The sequence below is a fragment of the Gopherus flavomarginatus genome, chromosome 6, assembly GCF_025201925.1.
Source record: "Gopherus flavomarginatus isolate rGopFla2 chromosome 6, rGopFla2.mat.asm, whole genome shotgun sequence".
Taxonomy (NCBI): domain Eukaryota; kingdom Metazoa; phylum Chordata; order Testudines; family Testudinidae; genus Gopherus; species Gopherus flavomarginatus.
Window position 1 is genome coordinate 81938544 of NC_066622.1, and position 18946 is coordinate 81957489.

The following is an 18946-nucleotide window of genomic DNA, read 5'->3' on the forward strand; positions in this document are numbered from 1 at the left end:
GTGTTGGTCTCTGTCTGAGGCGTTAGAGCAGATGCGGTTGTACCTCAGTGCTTGGCTGTAGACAATGGATCATGTGATGTGTCCGGGATGGAAGCTGGAGGCATGAAGGTAGGCATAGCGGTCGGTAGGTTTTCGATATAGGGTGGTGTTAATGTGACCATCACTTATTTGCACCGTGGTGTTAAGAAAGTGGACCTCCCGTGTAGATTGGTCCAGGCTGAGGTTGATGGTGGGGTGGAAGCTGTTGAAATCGTGGTGGAATTTTTCCAGAGTCTCCTTCCCATGGGTCCAGATGATGAAGATGTCATCAATGTAGCCCCAGTTACCTCAGCTTCTCCTCGTAAGTCATGTGCCCTTGCCACCTAATCATTGTCCTCCGCTGGACTCTCTCCAATTTGTCCACATCCCCTCTGTAGTTGGGGGACCAAAACAGGATGCAATACTCCAGGTGTGGCCTCACCAGTAAAATAGAGGGGAATAATCAGTTCCTTCGATCTGCTGGCAATGCTCCTACTAATATAGCTCAATATGCCATTGGCCTTGGCAATGAGGGCACCCTGCTGATTCAAAACCAGCTTCTTGTCCACTGTAATCCCCGGGTCCTTTTCTGCAGAACTGCTGCTTAGCCAGTCAGTCCCCAGCCTGTAGCAGTGGATGGGATTCTTCTTTCCTAAGTGTAGGGCTCTGTACTTGCCCTTGTTGAACCTCATCAGATTTCTTTTGGCTCAATCCTCCAATTTGTCTAGATCACTCTGGGCCATAATCCTACCCTCCATCTTATCTACCTCTCCCCTCAACTTAGTGTCATCTGAGAACTTGCTGTGGGTGCAATTAATCCCATCATTCAGATCATTAACAAAGCCAGTTGAACAAAACTGGCCACAGGCCCGACCCCTGTGGCACTCCACTTGATACTAGCTGCAAAATAGACATCGAGCTGTTGATTAGTACCTGTTGAGCCCGACAACCTATCCAGCTTTCTATCCACCTTATAATTAATTCATCCAATCCATACTTTAACTTGCTGGCAAGAATACTGTGGGAAACCGTATCAAAAGCTTTGCTAAAGTCAATATATATCACATCAGCCACTTTTCTCATATCCACAGAGCCAGTTATCTCATCATAGAAGGCAACAGGTTGGTCAGGCATAACTTGCCCTTGGTGAATCCATGTTGACTGTTCTTGATCACCTTCCTCTCCTCCAAGTGCTTCAAAATGGATTCCTTGAGGACCTACTCCATGATTTTGTTGGGGACTGAAGTGAGGCTGACTAGTCTGTAGTTCCCCTGGTTCTCTTTCTTCCCTTTTGCAAATATGAGCACTATGTTTGCCTTTTTCCAATCATCCAGGGCCTCCCCCGATTGCCATGAATTTTCAAAGATCATGGCCAGTGGCTCTGCAATCACATCAGCCAACTCTGACACGGCACCCTTGGATGCATTAGATCTGGACCCATGGACTTGTGCACGTCCAGCTTTTCTAAATAGTCCTTAACCTGTTCTTTCACCACGGAGGGCTGCTCACCTCCTCCCACTACTGTGTTGCCCAGTGCAGCAGTCTGGGAGTTGACTTTCTCTGTGAAGACCAAGGCAAAAAAGCATTGAGTACTTCAGCTTTTTCCATATCATCTGTCACTAGGTTGCCTCCCCCATTCAGTAAGGGTTCCACACTTTCCTTGGCCTTCCTCTTGTTCCTAACATACCTATAGAAACCCTTCTTGTTACCCTTCACATCTCTTGCTAGCTACAACTCCAATTGTGCCTTGGCCTTCCTGATTACACCCCTGCATACTCGAGCAATATTTTTATACTCTTCCCTAGTCATCTGTCCAAATTTCTACTTCTTGTAAGCTTATTTTTTGAGTTTAAACTCACCAAAGATTTCACTATTAAGCCAAGCTGGTCGCCTGCCATATTTGCTATTCTTTCTGCACTTCGGAACAGTTTGTTCCTCCGCCCTCAATAAGGCTTCTTTAAAATACAGCCAGCTCTCCTGGATTCCTTGTCTCCTCATATTAGCTTCCCAGGGGATCCTGCCCATCAGTTCCCTAAGAGAGTCTAAGTCTGCTTTTCTGAAGTCCAGGGTCCGTATTTTGCTACTCTCCTTCCTCCATTTGTCAGGATCCTGAACTCAACCATCTCATTGTCACTGCTGCCTAGGTTGCCACCCACTTCTACTTCCTCTACCAATTCTTCCCTGTTTGTAAGCAACAGGTCAAGAGGAGCACGGCCCCTAGTCGGTTCCTCCAGCACTTGTACCAGGAAGTCGCCCAGGGAGCAAGAAGGAGGGGGAATCAGCCTGACTTAGATTTCAGAGTGTTGAGGAAGTGGAAGCAGGACATGGGGAAAAGGGGTTGCAGGAAGGGTGAAGGGTGGGAACAGGACAGTAGCCAGACATAGGGGCGGGAAGCAGTAGGAGACAGGATTCAAGGGGAGAGGCAGTGGCATAGGACCTTGAGAGAGGGGAAGGGAAGAGAAGGGTTAGAGAAAACTGTACGGATGCCTCTGTGCTCATCCTAAATGGGTCTGGATAGGAGCAGTGTAGGAATAAGGCAGGATTTGGGCAGTGGAGCACAGAGGAGGAGGAGAGAGGGACAAACAGGTTTGTGGGAGGGATGGGGAAGATGGGCCTATTACTAGTAGAGGATTTTCCCATTTAGAACCTGGAATGAAACCCAGAAGTCCTGACTCTCTACATTCCTTACAGCTGGTTACAAACCAGATTTTCCATGCCACAGGAAATTCCAAGTTCATTTGTTTTTTCATTCTAATTGGAACAAAAATTCCAAAATTTCATTTAGGAAAAAAATCAAAGCGACATTTTGTTTTGACTTTATCAAAATGTCTAGACTTAAATTAATATTATGCATTGTAATATAACAGAAAAGTAAAAATGATAAAGTTGAAATAAAACATTTCTACCTTATAAAAATCAGATTTTCAAAGACGTTTTCATTGAAAATTGATACGTTCCCAGGAAGGTTTCACTTTTGTTGAAGCGGCATTTCTGATGGAATTTTTTTCTCTCAGAAAAATTTCAACCAACTCTAACTTTCCTTTTCTATTAGTAAATAGGTATGAAACCCACTGGCCCAGTATAGGTGTCTTCCCCCTCTACTGTCTGATCCACATACTAAGCCTACTACCACTTTGTTACCTCAAGAGAAAGAGTTCTGTGCTGTGGATGTAAAGGCCTGAACCTTGCTGATGACCCAAGCTGGAGGTTCAATATAGTTCCAAATGATGGAATTTCTGAGTTTTCAGTGTTTGTTTTTTTAATTAGGAAATTAATCCAAAAGGATTATTTCAAAGTATGTTAAGGTTCTAAACTCAAGCACTCAAAAGCAAGAATTTAGCAAATTTCAGATTTAATTAATTTCCCTCCCCCAACTTGCTGGGTGGGTTAGGGGTAGGATGCATCTGATGAAGTGGGTATTCATCTCGGGCAATGGCACTCTCACTGAAGGACGGTCTGGATATGTGGACTCTCCCCTCAAACCCTACGCCATCAGCACTCCCAGCTATCTCTGTGACACCACTGATTTCCTGAGAAAACTACAATGCATTGGTGACCTTCCAGAAAACACCATCCTAGCCACCATGGATGTAGAGGCTCTCTACAGAAATATCCCACACACAGATGGAATACAAACTGTCAGGAACAGTATCCCTGATGATGCCACAGCACAACTGGTTGCTGAGCTCTGTGACTTTATCCTCACACACAACTATTTCAAATTTGATGACAATATATACCTCCAGACCAGTGGCACTGCTATGGGCACCCACAGGGCCCCACAATATGCCAACATTTTTATGGCTGACCTGGAACAATGCTTCTTCAACTCTCATCCGCTCACGCCCCTTCTCTACCTAAGCTACATTGATGACATCTTCATCATCTGGACCCGTGGGAAGGAGACTCTGGAAAAATTCCACCACAATTTCAACAGCTTCCACCCCACCATCAGCCTGGACCAATCTACATGGGAAGTCCACTTCCTAGACACCAATGTGCAAATAAGCGATGGTCACATTAACACCACCCTATACCAAAAACCCACTGACCACTATGCCTACCTTCATGCCTCCAGCTTCAATCCCGGACACACCACACAATAATTGTCTTCAACCAAGCACTGAGGTACAACCACATCTGCTCCAACCCCTCAGACAGAGACCAACATCTACAAAATCTTCACCAAGCATTCTCAAAACTACAATACCCGCAAGAGGAAATAAGGAAACAGATCAACAGAGAGACGTGTACCCAGAAGCCTCCTACTGCAAGACAAGCCCAAGAAAGAACCCAACAGAGCTCCACTGGCCATCACATATAGTCCCCAGCTAAAACCCCTCCAATGCATCATCAGTGATCTACAACCCATCCTGGACAATGATCCCTCTCTTCAACAGGTCTTGGGTGGCAGGACAGTCTTCGCCCACAAACAACCCGCCAACCTTAAGCATATTCTTACCAGTAACTACACACCGCACCATAGTAACTCTAACATAGGAAACAATCCATGCAACAAACCTCGATGCCAACTCTGCCCACATATCTACACCAGCGACACCATCACAGGACTTAACTAGATCAGCCACACTATCACCGGTTCATTTACCTGCACATCCACCAATGTAACAAATGCCACCATATGCCCCTCTGCTATGTACATCGGCCAAACTGGACAGTCCCTATGGAAAAGGATAAATGGACATAAATCAGATATTAGGAATGGCAACATACAAAAGCCTGTAGGAGAACACTTCAATCTCCCTGGACACACAATAGCAGATTTAAAGTTAGCCATCCTGCAGCAAAAAAACTTCAGGACCAGACTTCAAAGACAAACTGCTGAGCTTCAGTTCATCTGCAGATCTGACACCATCAGCTCAGGATTAAACAAAGACTGTGAATGGCTTGCCAACTACAAAAGCAGTTTCTCCTCCCTTGGTGTTCACACCTCAACTGCTAGAAGAGGGCTTCATCCTCCCTGATTTAACTAACCTCGTTATCTCTAGCCTGACTCTCTCTTGCTTGCTTATTTATACCTGCCTCTGGAGATTTCCACTACATGCATGTGATGAAGTGGGTATTCACCCATGAAAGCTCATGCTCCAATACATCTGTTAGTCTATAAGGTGCCACAGGACTCTTTGCTCATTTAATATAGATCACTAAATAGCCACTAGAAGGGAACAACTTTTACCAGGGACAGACAAATGTAAGGTAATATAAAGAGATCTTCCATTTCCAGTATGTTTCCACCACTTGTAAGGCCTCTGTGCACTGCCAGAGCTGTGTAAAGAGAATTTAAACTAAATGAGAATCTGGCTTCCTGTTTCATGGGTGATATTATCCCCCTAATATCATCATGTTGATCTATACTTCTTAATGGGATACGGAATTCCCCTTACAATATTCTGGGTGTATCTACTTATACCTTAGTGCATCAACTAAATTTTTATCTGGGAGTTATTCTGAATACGGCACAGATGAAGATGGTGTGTCCTGTTTTGCATGCTTTGTTGCTATTGTGTTAGATTGTGCTTATTAATGAGCTGTCAGCTCCGGTCACTCATGGGCATATAACACTTTCACACTATGGTATATGAGAAAATAATATGTATATAATAAAAGTCATCTGTGTTCTCGCTTATTTTTCTTCTGTGACATTTAAAATCACAATGGAGATGTAATTATTTAATACTTAAAGTAAATAGAAGATCTATGGAAATGTTATATCCTGCAAATAACTCATGACAGACATCTCTGCAGTCATCTATTCTTCTACTCCAAGACTGTTTTACTCAATTAAAATGTAATATCTTAGCTCAACGGAATAGGAAAGCATCAGTGCATGTTAACCTTTCAAATGTTCTTGTGCAAGGCTTTAAACAAAGAATATCAAAGCAAAAATCATTCAAGGTAACTTATCAAATGTCTGTGTTGCTGGCCAAATATATATCCAATTACACACACGATACATTTCCAATAGACACAAAAATGTATCTCCAATTACGTGCCCTATAAATTGGACCTTTATGGTGCTCCTTTTGCATTTGATATTGGAGCTGAGGGGTAAGTTGAACTTCTTTATAAATTACAAAAAAATAAACCTAGTTCAAATATAACAAAGTCTCAATTTAAACTTCCCATCTTAGGTGCGTTTTCAGAGTTTCTTTACATTTCCAGTCTATTTTTACTGAAGAAATCACCACTGATACAGAAGTGTTTATAAAATGCTAAATTTATGACAATGAAGTGAGAGAGGCAGAAGAACAATAAAGTCTGAATGACTGCTTTTCCCTTTTAAGATATAAATAACTAAGACAATGTACCCAGAGTAATCTTGCTTGTTTTTTTCTCACTGTAGTGGACATGCCTACCTATTGCTGCATAAGTAATACTGGTGTTACACTTGTTACACAAGAAAAAATGAGACAAGTTAATCAACAGCTCTGTAAAAAAAAGTTTTGCTCCCTAGACTGATGAGTATATTTTGTAAAGAATTAATTGTTTCATTTTGGTGCACTGTAGTAAGCAAACACTTTATAGCTACACTAATCATGTTAGTATCACAGGGGGAAAAAAGACTAAGCTAAAAAGATTTCAGTCCCAAACAGAAAACATCAATTTGAAATAAAGAATTCACACTTCTCAATCATTTTTAATTTTGAAAATAAGCACTCAGCACTGGGTAGTAAATACTTTGTTTTATAGCTAGCCTCCAACAATGTAACCCCAATTGTTTCACGTAGTCACAGCAATAGCCTTTTTGCTGGTGACCAGCCATGCTAGGGACCACCGTCAAGGAATGCAGAGAATCCCTGGCAAACCTGGACTGAACAAATGGCCTGTAAGAGAAGGAAAGCCTGGTTTAAAAGCAGACCCAGGACTGCAAGGTAATTTCAGTTGTTACTGACCTCAGATATATAGATATTCTGCTGTGTTTCATTATTTGTATCTGATAAACCAAATTCTACTTTGTTGCACTTTCTGTCCCATTTTTGAAAGTGACAGACATTTAGAAGCCCAAGTCTCATTGAAAGTTAGTGCTGCTTGGTACTTAGGTGTTTTTCAGAATGTTACTCCACCCACCAGCTAATGTGATTGTGAAGGAGTCAAAATGTGTCTACACGGAGGCTGGGGGCAGAGAGGTTGTTCCAAACATATTGAGCTCATTCTGTTTTTAAAGGTCCCTTTTTTTTTGTCATGTAGATAATCTCTGCATATCGTACAGAAGAATGAAAACCTGGAATTATTTTCCATGTGATGTGAATACTACAATTCCAGCTTGTAGTGAACTCCTATTTACAGAGCCAAATCCTATTTGCCTTTATGTCAGTGGGACTTCTTGGGCAAAGTGAAGTTGCTCTGTAATATTATGATTTCACTATAAAAGTAACTAAATGTTAAAGACTTTAGATGCCTTTCCAGCCTGGTCAGTAGCGCTGGAAGTGAGAACCAATCACATGGGGCCTTGGTGTTCAACTTTGTATCTAATCCTGGAACTCTTGAAGTGAACACCAATCTCTGTGTGTGTGTGTGTGTGTGTGTGTGTGTGTGTGTGTGTGTGTGTGTGTGTGTGTGTGTGTGTGTGTGTGTGTGTGTGTGTGTGTGTGTGTGTGTGTGTGTGGCCTCTCTAGCTGATCATTCTGGGGAGCTGGAACATAAGTGATACTGCCTTTCTTAGAACTTTCCCACGCTCTCTCACCACTTAGCTCTATTGGCGAATGTGTGATCTTCCTTACAGATTAGACGACAGGTGAGCAGCTTCCTCCAACCCAACCACCAAGGATGCTGCATGGGCCAGGTTTCTAGGCACTGAAAGTGCATTTGCTCTTTCATTGTAGGGAGTAAATGTCCTGCCTCTGACATGCATCCATCCTTCGCCTAAATCATGTCGAGTAATGAAAAGCTATTGAGCTGATGTAATGCAATCTGTTCCCTTGAAGGTCAACAGCAGTGTTTATTCTGAATTAAATGCATTATTTGAGAGAATCTCAGCAAGGAGTTTGGCAAGTTTTCACTCATGTATTTCCCTTCAGCAGGTCCCCCAGGGCCACCAAGTTCCATGAGAGGTCCTCCCGGAAAAGATGGGTTCATGGGCCACAAGGGCCTAGGGGTGAACTAGGCGATAAGGGAGAGCAAGGGCAGCCTGGACAACCAGGTGAAAAAGAACAATCTGTTCATTTAGCCTTAGGGGGGTGGCGGTGTCTGTCTGTATGTGCCTGTGTCTCTGTCTAGAGAAAATGGCCATAACTGAGTTTAACTTTCAGTTCTACTCCGAAAAGTGACTGTGTAAAAATGGCATCTTCTTACTCAGCTGATCTTCTCCCTGTGTCTATTCAGTTGTGTCTGCTGGCTTTCCTGGCTAGGATAACTTACTATGACTTACTCCTGGTATTACTACAGAAGCGATGCAGCTAAAAATGAGAGCTAGGACTGCATTGGTGTCACTGGGTGCATTTCAAAACCTGCAGCCATGAGGCTCAGAGCTCAGGTCTACAGACATTTGGACTCAGGCTCTGAAGCCCAGGGCAGAGGCAATTTTCAGAGCCTGAGCTCCAGCCTAAGCCTGAATGTCTACACAGCTGGCTTTAGCACAGTCACATAAGCCCCACAAGTCTGAGTCTGTAGACCTGGACTGTGAGACTGCTACTGTAGATTTTAAAACAATGTGTCTACATACCCATTGCGGGCATAACTGGGATTGCAGAACCTTCACACTTACGGTATATATCTACAACAACTCGAGTAGCCATACCTGACCCCTTCTGGGGTCCTAGGTAAAATGTAGGTGGCTAGCCCAAGCTGCTGCCCATGCCACCACAGCCATACTGCTATTTTTAGCATGCTTACTTGAGCAGAGCTGGTGGGTGCTTGCCTGTCTGCGCTGAGACACACCCTCCCAGCTGCTGGTAGGCATAACCTTAGAGATGATGTATCAGTAGGAAAGAGTGCAGCTTGATTGTCTGAGACTAGGTTGGCTTTGCAGCACTGGGAGTGAGAACAAAAACGTCTCTCTTTGTAAAAGGATATCTTTAATACAGACCTCCCAGAGAGATTATACAACTGAATCTCCACAAAGCCATCGTTACAGAGTCACTATTCAGAGTACAGTTGTACTTCAAATGTAAGAGTATTTTAATTAAGCTAAATGGCACTGTACAAGCTGACAAGAGATGATTACATTTCTGCAAAGTTATCCACAAGATTTGAATCCATGACCGTCACTAAAGCTTCTACCTTCCATTATAATTACAAGGAGATACAACACCCACTTTACAAGTTTGTTACACTTGATTCTGCTCCACCGCCAACACCCCATGTAGTCGGGCTTTCCACAGCAGCTATCCAGTCACAAGTAGTATCTCATCACAGCAAAATCTACTTCTCTGACTATATCCTGAGCGCAGGCCATCCTTTTATCATTAGCAGCCACAGAGTAGAAAACTACAGATTATAGCCCAGATTCTCCTGACCACCCAGGTCCTGGGGGATTGGAGGTGAAGGAGGTGAGTGCTACAAAGCTAGCTTTTAATCTACCTTTGCAGCTTCCCAGTGTTGTGACCAGGAAGCACTGAAACAGCCTGAAATATGATGTATCTTACACCAGCTGTCAGTGATCTCAAGAAGCCCATACACTATCTTAGCGTCAACCAGGCACAGCAGTACACCTACCAAACCCTCTTTTGCCTGATGTGAAGCACTGGTGGGGCATTAAAGATTAACACAAAGATCTCAATTTGAATTCTTCATAAATGGTTTCCTTCTTAAAGTAGTTTCCATGAGCCTTGTTTATTATCAGGATGGTTAACATATGAAAAGGCCCTTCATTTCACACACTGAGATCAAATTCTTTCACATAGAAAAATCAAACAAATGTAACTCAGTCACAAGTGTTTTACAAAACTGCTATTAATTTTGCATAGTGACTTCCACATTATCGGTGAAGCCTGGTCCTAACGCTTAAACTTAAGGGAATTTTTTTTTTGGTCCATAGGCCTTACCTGCTATTCATAATCCTGAATTAGAAGAAACCCTCAAAGGATTCAAAAATCAAATTGCCAGACTGAAAGGAAGTAATCTGTCTGCTTTTGCTTTTTGCCTCACCCATAACTTGATTAACAAGTGTGGAAAAAATAAGCCATGTAATACCAGCTCCTTAAAAATAGTCTGAGTCTTGTTCCATTTATTTTTACATTCTTTTTATACAAAGAAACAAGGATCTTTGGGGATGGGCAATGATACATTCTGTATTGTGTTAAAGAGGTTAACTTGCGGACTATATAATTAGTTACTAGGGTTCCTCCTACCAGCCCCATATAACTGTGATAGGTTGAAACACTCATGAAAACAAGTCAGAGGTGGCTTATTGCATAATCCCTTTCTGTGCAGAAGTGCTTTCAGGAGTATCTCTCTGGGTCACCCGAGTTCTGTGAGTGACCCTGATGGCCATCACAGTTAATCTGTGGCTACAAAAGTGACAAGTGTCATATCTAACTAAGGCCTGCAAAGATTTATGCATGTGCTCAACTTTATACACTGTGAATAGTCCCAGTGAAGTCAGTCCCGTTACTCAGTGTATGCAAAGTTAAGCAGGCGCACTAGTCTTTAAAAGATAGGAGCCTAAGGAGCAAAGAGGATTTTCTTTATTTAAAATTCTTCTCTTCTCTCCTTCATTTCTTCCCCTGCCATCCACATTCCCTTTGACTCCTTTTCATTTTAATTTCTCTCTCTCCACTTCATCATATTCATATATTTCTCCTCTCTTTTCCATCTCTTTCCCATCTCCTATTCTCTTCTAGTCTTATAACTCTAATGAATTCTCCTCCCCTTCTCTTTTTCCCTTTTCAAGTCCCCTCCTCCATTCTCCTCTCTTCTTGAGTTTATATTCTCTTTGTTCTGAAGTCACTAGACAGGAGCAATAGTCTACTCAATTTAGCATGTCATTGATGTTACATCCAGCAGAGGGCAGTGTTTGGTAGGATAGAATGACATAGCCTATGCTCTGGGGTTTTTTAATCTAGGGGTGGGGAAGGAGAGAGAGTTGTATGAAGTTTGCAATTTGTGTTGCTTATTTTATTTGGAAGGGTTATTTTATTATAGAAGAATACAGAAAGAGGGAGTCCCACTATAGTAGTAATCATGAGAGTGTAAAATGATTCAAAAAAGTTTAACAAGAGCTTTTGCTTTATTTTGTGTAGTCTTTGCTTTGGATGGGACCATAACAACAAAAAATGTTTGCTATCAGTGGACAAGAAGTCGATTTTGAGACCACACTGGAAGCATGCAAACAGGCGGGCGGTTCCATTGCATCTCCCAGGAATAAGGGGGAGAATGATGCTGTTTTCAGTATTGTGAGGTTATTTAACAGATATGCGTATCTGGACATTAAGGGGGGTGGGATTCCAGGTAAATTCAGTTTCCTGGATGGAACAGCCGTAAATTATACAAACTTGCATGCAGGTGAGCCCAGTGACATAGGGGAAGAAAACTGCATGGAGATGTGCACTGACGGTGCCTGGAAGAGCACAAGTTGCAACCAGAACCGCCTCACTATCTGTGAATTTTAATCCTTGCTCCTACCTTTCCTTCAAAATGTTGGACATCTGTAGGGTCCTTTGAATTCTCTCTTTCATCCACAAACAAGAATCTGTTTTCTCAGCATTGTAGTTAGTGATTTCTGTGAATATTTGTATGAGAAAATGAAAATCAATAAAGACATGATGCACTGTCTTCCTTCGTGATGTTCATTAAGGCAATGGTAATCTGCTAACCATAAAGGGAGAGCTACCTGTAACCATAGCACTGACTAATTTACAGGATTCCTATCAACCCCACTGGGCTGCTGGTTTCATTTAGAAGCAGAATTTGCATTGTTTAATTACAGTTATGATATGCCAGCCTAGTCTACCAGCCTGGACCCATTTGGGACACTAAGGGGTAACCGATGAACATGAAAAATTGTATTATCATCACAAGTTAGGCACATATGTGGTGATCATTACCAGGATGGATATAGACACTGGAAGTGGTGCAGTTTTTTTACATCATGTAATATTTAAATGTTATTGAGCCAAATCCAAAAGTGTCATAAAAATCACACAAAGGGCCACAACTCATAGAAACATAGTTTAATTTTGACCAAAATTGGCAGAAAACTTCTAAATACAATTAATGATGCAACTATGTACTCAAAATTCAACTGTTTGGAAAGTTTGGGAAATATTTAGCTCCAGACTATCTACTTTATGCATTTTCCCATACATTGCCTTTGTCTGTTGTGACACAAAAGTATGAACTTGTTTATACCGTACATCAAACTTCTTGTCATTAGCTCTAGAATAGACTGATTTTGGAACAGTTTTTTTCATCTGCTATTTTTATGAAGTTATGTAGATAATAAGACCCCAGCCACCTAATTATAGAAAAAAATTATTGGCTAAACCGAAGACACAAGTCTAAAGTCCACATGGTACACCTGTAATTATCTCTTTACTATCACTGAAAACAATGATAATACATGTAAACTACTTATATAACAGTAATGACTCTTAGTAGAGGGCTGTAGAATGTCTTGTATGAATATATCGTGTGAATTACAAAGTGTAACTATGTGCTGTTATGGAACCCCAACATATAACTATGAGCTACTGAATGTCTGATGCAACATTACTACTCCAGGGACCATTACTACTTTTCTGCAGCTGAGCACATGTACTGCTACTTCACTGTAGGCACCAGACACCAATCTCATGCCTATGCCCCAAGCCCAGAGCAAACAGGCATTGTGCTGCCTTTCTTCCCTGTGGGACTAGAGCTGGTTGGTAGACTCAGCAGCCTCCTAACACCACAAAACGTGGTCGAGAAGGAGACAGACCCGTTAGCTCAATGAGTAGGGAATTTACTCAGGACACTGGAGTGCATGGGTCAGGTTCTTCGCTTTCCCTGTTGAGGAAAAGGGTTTGGAGGTTGTGGGGTCTGTCTCCTCCCAGATGAGAGTCTGAGAGGAGAAGCAGTGCTCCCACCTCACCTTTACCCAGTGGTTAGGGTACTCACCAGGCGCAGGGGTCGATGCTGGTTCAATCTCCTGCCCAGTGAGCGGCAGCCAGGCTTAGAACAGGGGTATGTCATCTCGCAGCTGAGTGCCCCAATCATTAAACTAAGGCATAAGCTGATGTGAGCTACTCTATGGCTATTGGTAAAGCTATTCCAATACCATTCAATAATTATTGGGCCATAGTCTGAGGCCCTCTCTAGTCCAGAGTGCTCACCCAGCAGATAATAAAGTCAGATTCAAATTTCCTCTTTGATTGAGGGAAGGGGATTTGAACAGTGGTCTCTTACCACTCAGGTGAATGGCCTAAGTACTAGTCTATGAGGTATGCTGATGGGTTGGGCCCTCGGTCAGTCTTATTGAAGCTGTTCCACATTAACTACCCCTTAATTGGGCCAAAGCAAAGATGAGAAGCCTTCTATGATATGGGGGTAGAGGCCCCCACAGGCACAAACCTGGGTCAACTCCCCTTTCTGCCTGTTATGAAAGGGTTTGAACAGGGGAGCTGCAACCTTAGGTGCACGCTCTTGGCACTAGCTCTTCCACTTCTACTTAAACATTAATTGGGGCCCCAGAAAACATGCAAATTACCCTTTTGTTTCCAGTGGTTAGAGTATTCACCCAGGCTGTTAGAGATCCCACTTGAAAGTACTCTGTCATACAGGCGTTTATGAATAAAGTGGCACAGCATCCACAGGCAGGCCTGAGGGAGTCCCCCCGCAGCGTGCGCGTGCACGCACACACATACACACACACACACACACGATTCCCTTCAAACAACTTCTTAACAGGAATGGGTGGTTGGGGATTTGACCCAGGCTACCCCATACCTTAGGTTAATGGTTCTCAACAGTGGCGCTGCAGCCCCCTAGGAGTCCATGTACCCTTTCAGGGGGGCCATAGGGTCCCACAGCTGAAACCCACGCCCCAGTGCTCCCCATGGGGCAGAAGCCCTGAGCCTATGGACAGAGTTGAGGTGCATGGGGGGGCAATGCCTCCCCCAAACTGCATTGCAAGATCAGGGTAGTCCTAGGGGCATCACCCCCCCCACATCCCTCCTTTGCCACCCCCACATCCTCCTCCCAAGGTGGGAAACCAGAACTGGGCGTGCAGAGTAGCTGCTATTCTGGCTGGTGCCATGGAACAGGCAGCTGCAGTGTTCACTCCTCACTGCTGATGCCTCAGGTTAAAGCTGCTCCCAACCTCCCAGGGGAACTGATGCCATGGAAAAGATGAAGCCAGTTATGCATAAAGCCTGGGAGATATTTCAGCCTGAAGGGTGAAGGGCTATAGTGAGAGAGCAAGGCTAACTCTGCAGTCACTCTCAGACAACTGGGGTTATAGCTATGGAGCGATCCATAGGGAACAGAAAGACCTGTGGGGGTGAGACGGCCGCCTGGGGAAGGAGGCTACCTGATAAAACAGGACCGGAGCAAGTGTCCGTGGCCACCCCTGGTGCAAGGGCAAAACCTGGAGAGAGCTCTGGGAGGTGCAGTTTGTTATAAAACTCCCATGAAGACAAGAGGCTTGGGAAAAGGCCTGAAGAATGGTTAATGGTAGGAAGGATTCCAGGGTGGTAGATATCCGATGGAGGAGAGGATCGGCCTGGGTTCCCCTGCCAGTCACTGGGAAAGTGGCGTGGAGCACCCTGATGTGAAAGAATGAGCACAATTCAGAGCACAGAGCTACAGGTGTGACGACACTGGGCCCAGAGTCAAGGGCAGAGACTTGGCACAAGGGTTTGGACTTGTTTGTTGGATGTGACTCTCTGTTCATGCCCCTCTCCTGCCCCACTCCTTAAAGGAGGGCACTAGACCATGCTGGGGACAGAGAACCAAATCACAAAGAGAAGAGCAGGACCAGAGCAACCATTGACAGGAGGCAATGCTACTTCACATGCAGTCATGGTGGGAGGGGGAGAGGGTTTGCTAGTGCTGAAGCCAGTCTACCACAGGTGGTTAAAGCTGGAGTTCTAGTGCTGAACCAGGATCTAGTTCTGGTTGAACAAACTGGTGCCTGTGTGACTCCTCACACCATTGTTTGGTGGATTCTCTTTGGCAATACTTGTATCCCTTGCTGTACCAATGATATTGTTTATATTACATAGCACTGTGTTTCCATGTGATCGGAACAGTGCCATTAACCCACTCGATTGCTTATTAGGCTGCAGAAAAATACAAGGGGCATGATCCATGGCTTGCCCTGTGCACCTAATCAAGGTGCAGGAATCAAGGTGCTAATTTCCTCTCAGATCAGCTCCTGGGGCAGTGCAGCTACTCAGGGCAGATTGTGAACTGACACGTCAGTCCCAGTGCTGTCAATCACTGTACTGTTATGGTTAACCCTACTGCAGCAATATCGGTGGTATCATGATTTGTTTCTCTATAGCAAGTAGGAGCCCCAGTCATGGACCAGGACCTTACTGTGTTAGGTATTGTGCACACACAGCACCAAAAAAAAACAGCCCTGTCCCAAAGAACTTACAATTTAAGAATAGGCCAAGAGTCAACAGGTGGATACAGATGTTCCACCAGGGGACCCTGTAGTAGGGGATAATGGCTTTTTCTTGGCTTCCCTTCTCTACCACTTTTCCAGGCCATGTTTTAGCACTTATGACCATCATTTCCCTTGCCTATGGCCATGAGCCTCGCTTGGCTTCTCACTTTGACGCTGGAGAAATGATGGCCTGGACAGCAAGGGAATAGGCAGCAACTGCTAGATTGTTCTCTTTCTTATACTAGTTTTACACTCATGTACCTGCATTGAAATCAGAGTTACTCCTGAGTCTGCCCCACCTGAGAAGAAACTTAGGCTTCAGTATTTTTAAGATTAGGGTAAATGTAATCTTTCTTTTTAATTTTAATTTGGTTGACAAGGTGGCTCAAGAAATTGGTTATGCAAATCAGAGCTTCGCTCAGATTCTGAGCCCAATCCAGGTCAGGTCAGTAGTCACAGAGATTCATTGCAATATATGAGGGTTATTTACTGGCAAAGAGAAATGAGTTGCTGGTTAAAGTCTAGTGTTCAGTAGACATATACGCATCTCATACAATGTACATGCCACCTCATGTCTCAATATCACAAAGTGCCCCTGCCTCTTTGTTGTCATTCTTAACTGACAGGCCATAGGCAGACCTGGAGTTTAGCCCTGTCAGTTCAGGAACTTGAAGCACATTGGCAAGGGATGTCTAAAAAAACCTTGACACGCAGCTTACCCGGTTGTATCTGTTCAGTGAATAAAGTGGAGAATTTCATCTCCAGCACACTCGGGCAAGCTCTCTTTATAGCAACTAAATTCACTTCGAAATGGTTTTGTTTTAAGTTGGCGTATGCATATAGAACTCATAAACTAGGGTGAAGGTTTTGTGTCAGCAAATGCCAGACTAAAACCCAACCCTGAAACCTTATTTGTCCCTTAAGTTTACGTAGCTCTGATGAAGGCAGCCAGCTGGTTTAGTACCCATACTTACTTGCCCACACTTTCAAATACCAGCCTGCTTCCTGGCACTCCAAATGATGCCATGTAATGTTTGAAACTAAAGTAGCTGGATGTGTTGCTTCCAGGAAGGACATGTTAGTGTCACTGTGCCTCAGTGGGTCACCACTGAGGCTGTCAAATTGAGGACAGGCCTCTGAGAAATAGGATAGACTCACCTCAAACTGGTGTTTACTCTATCATTAGATTATACCAAGCCAGTAACAAAAGTGAACTTCTGTAATCACCACACTGGCCAACAAGAAGTCAAAAATGTAATCTCCTTAGGCATTCCAGCCCTTGGCTCACCACCCGGACATTAGAGTTCATGATGAGAGGTTACTGAAAACCAGTTTCACCAGTCCTAGGGTCCTCCAAAGCTAAAGGGACCAGCCACCTAGCCAGGGCAGTATATAACTCAGATCATATCCAATAATCACCCTGATGCCAATCCTTTAGTAATTAAAAACTAAAAAGGTTTGATAAAAGAAAAGAAGAGTTATAAATGGTTAATTGATCATATATTTACATGTGATTGCTAAGTCCTTATATCAGGTTTGAGCAGTGATGGAATAAACTGCTAGCTTGCAAAAGTTGCTCTGCAATTGCCCAGAAAGACTAGGGGTCATCAGTTCTTGTTCAAAGCCTCCTTGTTAGAAATCCAGTCCAGAGAAATGAAGTCCAAATGGAAGTGTCTCAAGTGCCTTTGATGGATTTATTTTTTGTTAGTTCATAGCTAATTTGTACTTAATATTTATTTTCTATTTCTTTTATCTGTTCATACACAGGTTAGTCTTTAGTGGCTAAAGTGATGATAATGTGTGTCCAAGCCAAGTCTCTGAACAAGAGTAAAGATTGGGAGACTGGATCATGGAGCAATCCCCCATAAACATCTTAGCATCTCTAATGTGCATACCAATTTACAAACATTAAACATCTTTTACCATTTATGAATTGCTGTATCTGCCAAATTATATATTGGAAAAAATATATTTACACAATATGGTACCCATTGAAGTTAATCTGCTTCATATTTTATAACTCAACCATGCCTTGTTCCAGTTACGTCAATAGCCCAAACTTCACATTTTCACACCCTAACACCGCTGAACTTGCATGCTTACTTGCTTTTATATAGCTATCACATTTATGGAATGTTGAATCAAAAACTAAATAACCCCCTGGGGGGAGGGATAGCTCAATGGTTTGAGCATTGGCCTACTAAACCCAGGGTTGTGAGTTCAATCGTTAAGGGGGCCATTTGAGGAACTAGGTTAAAAATCTGGGAATTGGTCCTGCTTTGAGTATGGGTTGGACTAGATGACCTCCCAAGGTCTCTTCCAATTCTATGTGCACAGAATTTTACTGTCTCAAATGAAGCCTACAGGTACATGAGAAATTACTGGCCCAAATGAAGTTCAGAGTCCCCTGAGCATATCACATGCCCTTATATGCTTTGATGACTCACAGAGGCAGTCATTGCCCATATTCTTTCTGAGCCATCCACAGGAAAAGCTTACTGGGCTGGATTAATTTCTTCAATGGCCCATTTTGCATTAAATGTCCTTAATTGGCCATCAACACATAGAATTTACATTTGGGTAAGACAGCTATCTGGGGGGTGCTACCCAGGATTACAAACGTGTAAAATGCAAGTACATAGCCAATATTCATAATTTCAGGTACAAAGATGATACATGCCTTTAACCAGGATAATAATCATATTTGATTGACTGTAACTTTTCCATTGATACCGTACATGATACACTTTATAAGTTTTATGAAAATTGTGTAACAATGGGCTCCTTTCTTATACACAGCATCACAGTTTGCCACATTAAAGCTAAAACAGATTGTTCACTACAGACCTCATTGAAAACAAGTAAACATACTTTTAAGCAAATGATCATTTGGTTTGAAATTTTCCATGAAACAGACAAGAAATTGACCATCACCAGTTAATATATTTGAGAAGATATGGGCATTGCAGCTAGAAATCTGGATCATTAAGAGCCAGATGCAGAGTGTAGTGCTGTCTATGGAAAGAGTCCCATTGACTTCAGTGGGACTGGATCAGGCCCTTATGGGGCAAATCAAGAAAAATAAATCAATACATAGCTGTGTGTGACTAGTAAATAGGGTGACCAGATGTCTCAATTTTATAGGGACAGTCCTGATATTTGGGGCTTTTTCTTATATAGGCTCCTATTACCCCTGACCCCCTGTTCCAATTTTTCACATTTGCCATCTGGTTACCCTACTAGTAAGTGATGATGTTGATGATTTATTTAAAAAAAAATAAAAAGTACAAGCCATTTCCCTGCCAAGAAGGCCTTAATTAATAACCAACAAGTGACTCTTAATATAAAGCTTTTTACAGTATGCAAAACCACTGCCAA

The 18946-nt window shown here is 42.9% G+C and overlaps 1 pseudogene; it reads left to right on the forward strand.

Annotated features, from left to right (window-relative positions):
- Nucleotides 1–6742: 6742 nt before the first annotated feature.
- LOC127054468 (pulmonary surfactant-associated protein A1-like) lies at nt 6743–11608 on the forward strand (annotated as a pseudogene).
- Nucleotides 11609–18946: the final 7338 nt, after the last annotated feature.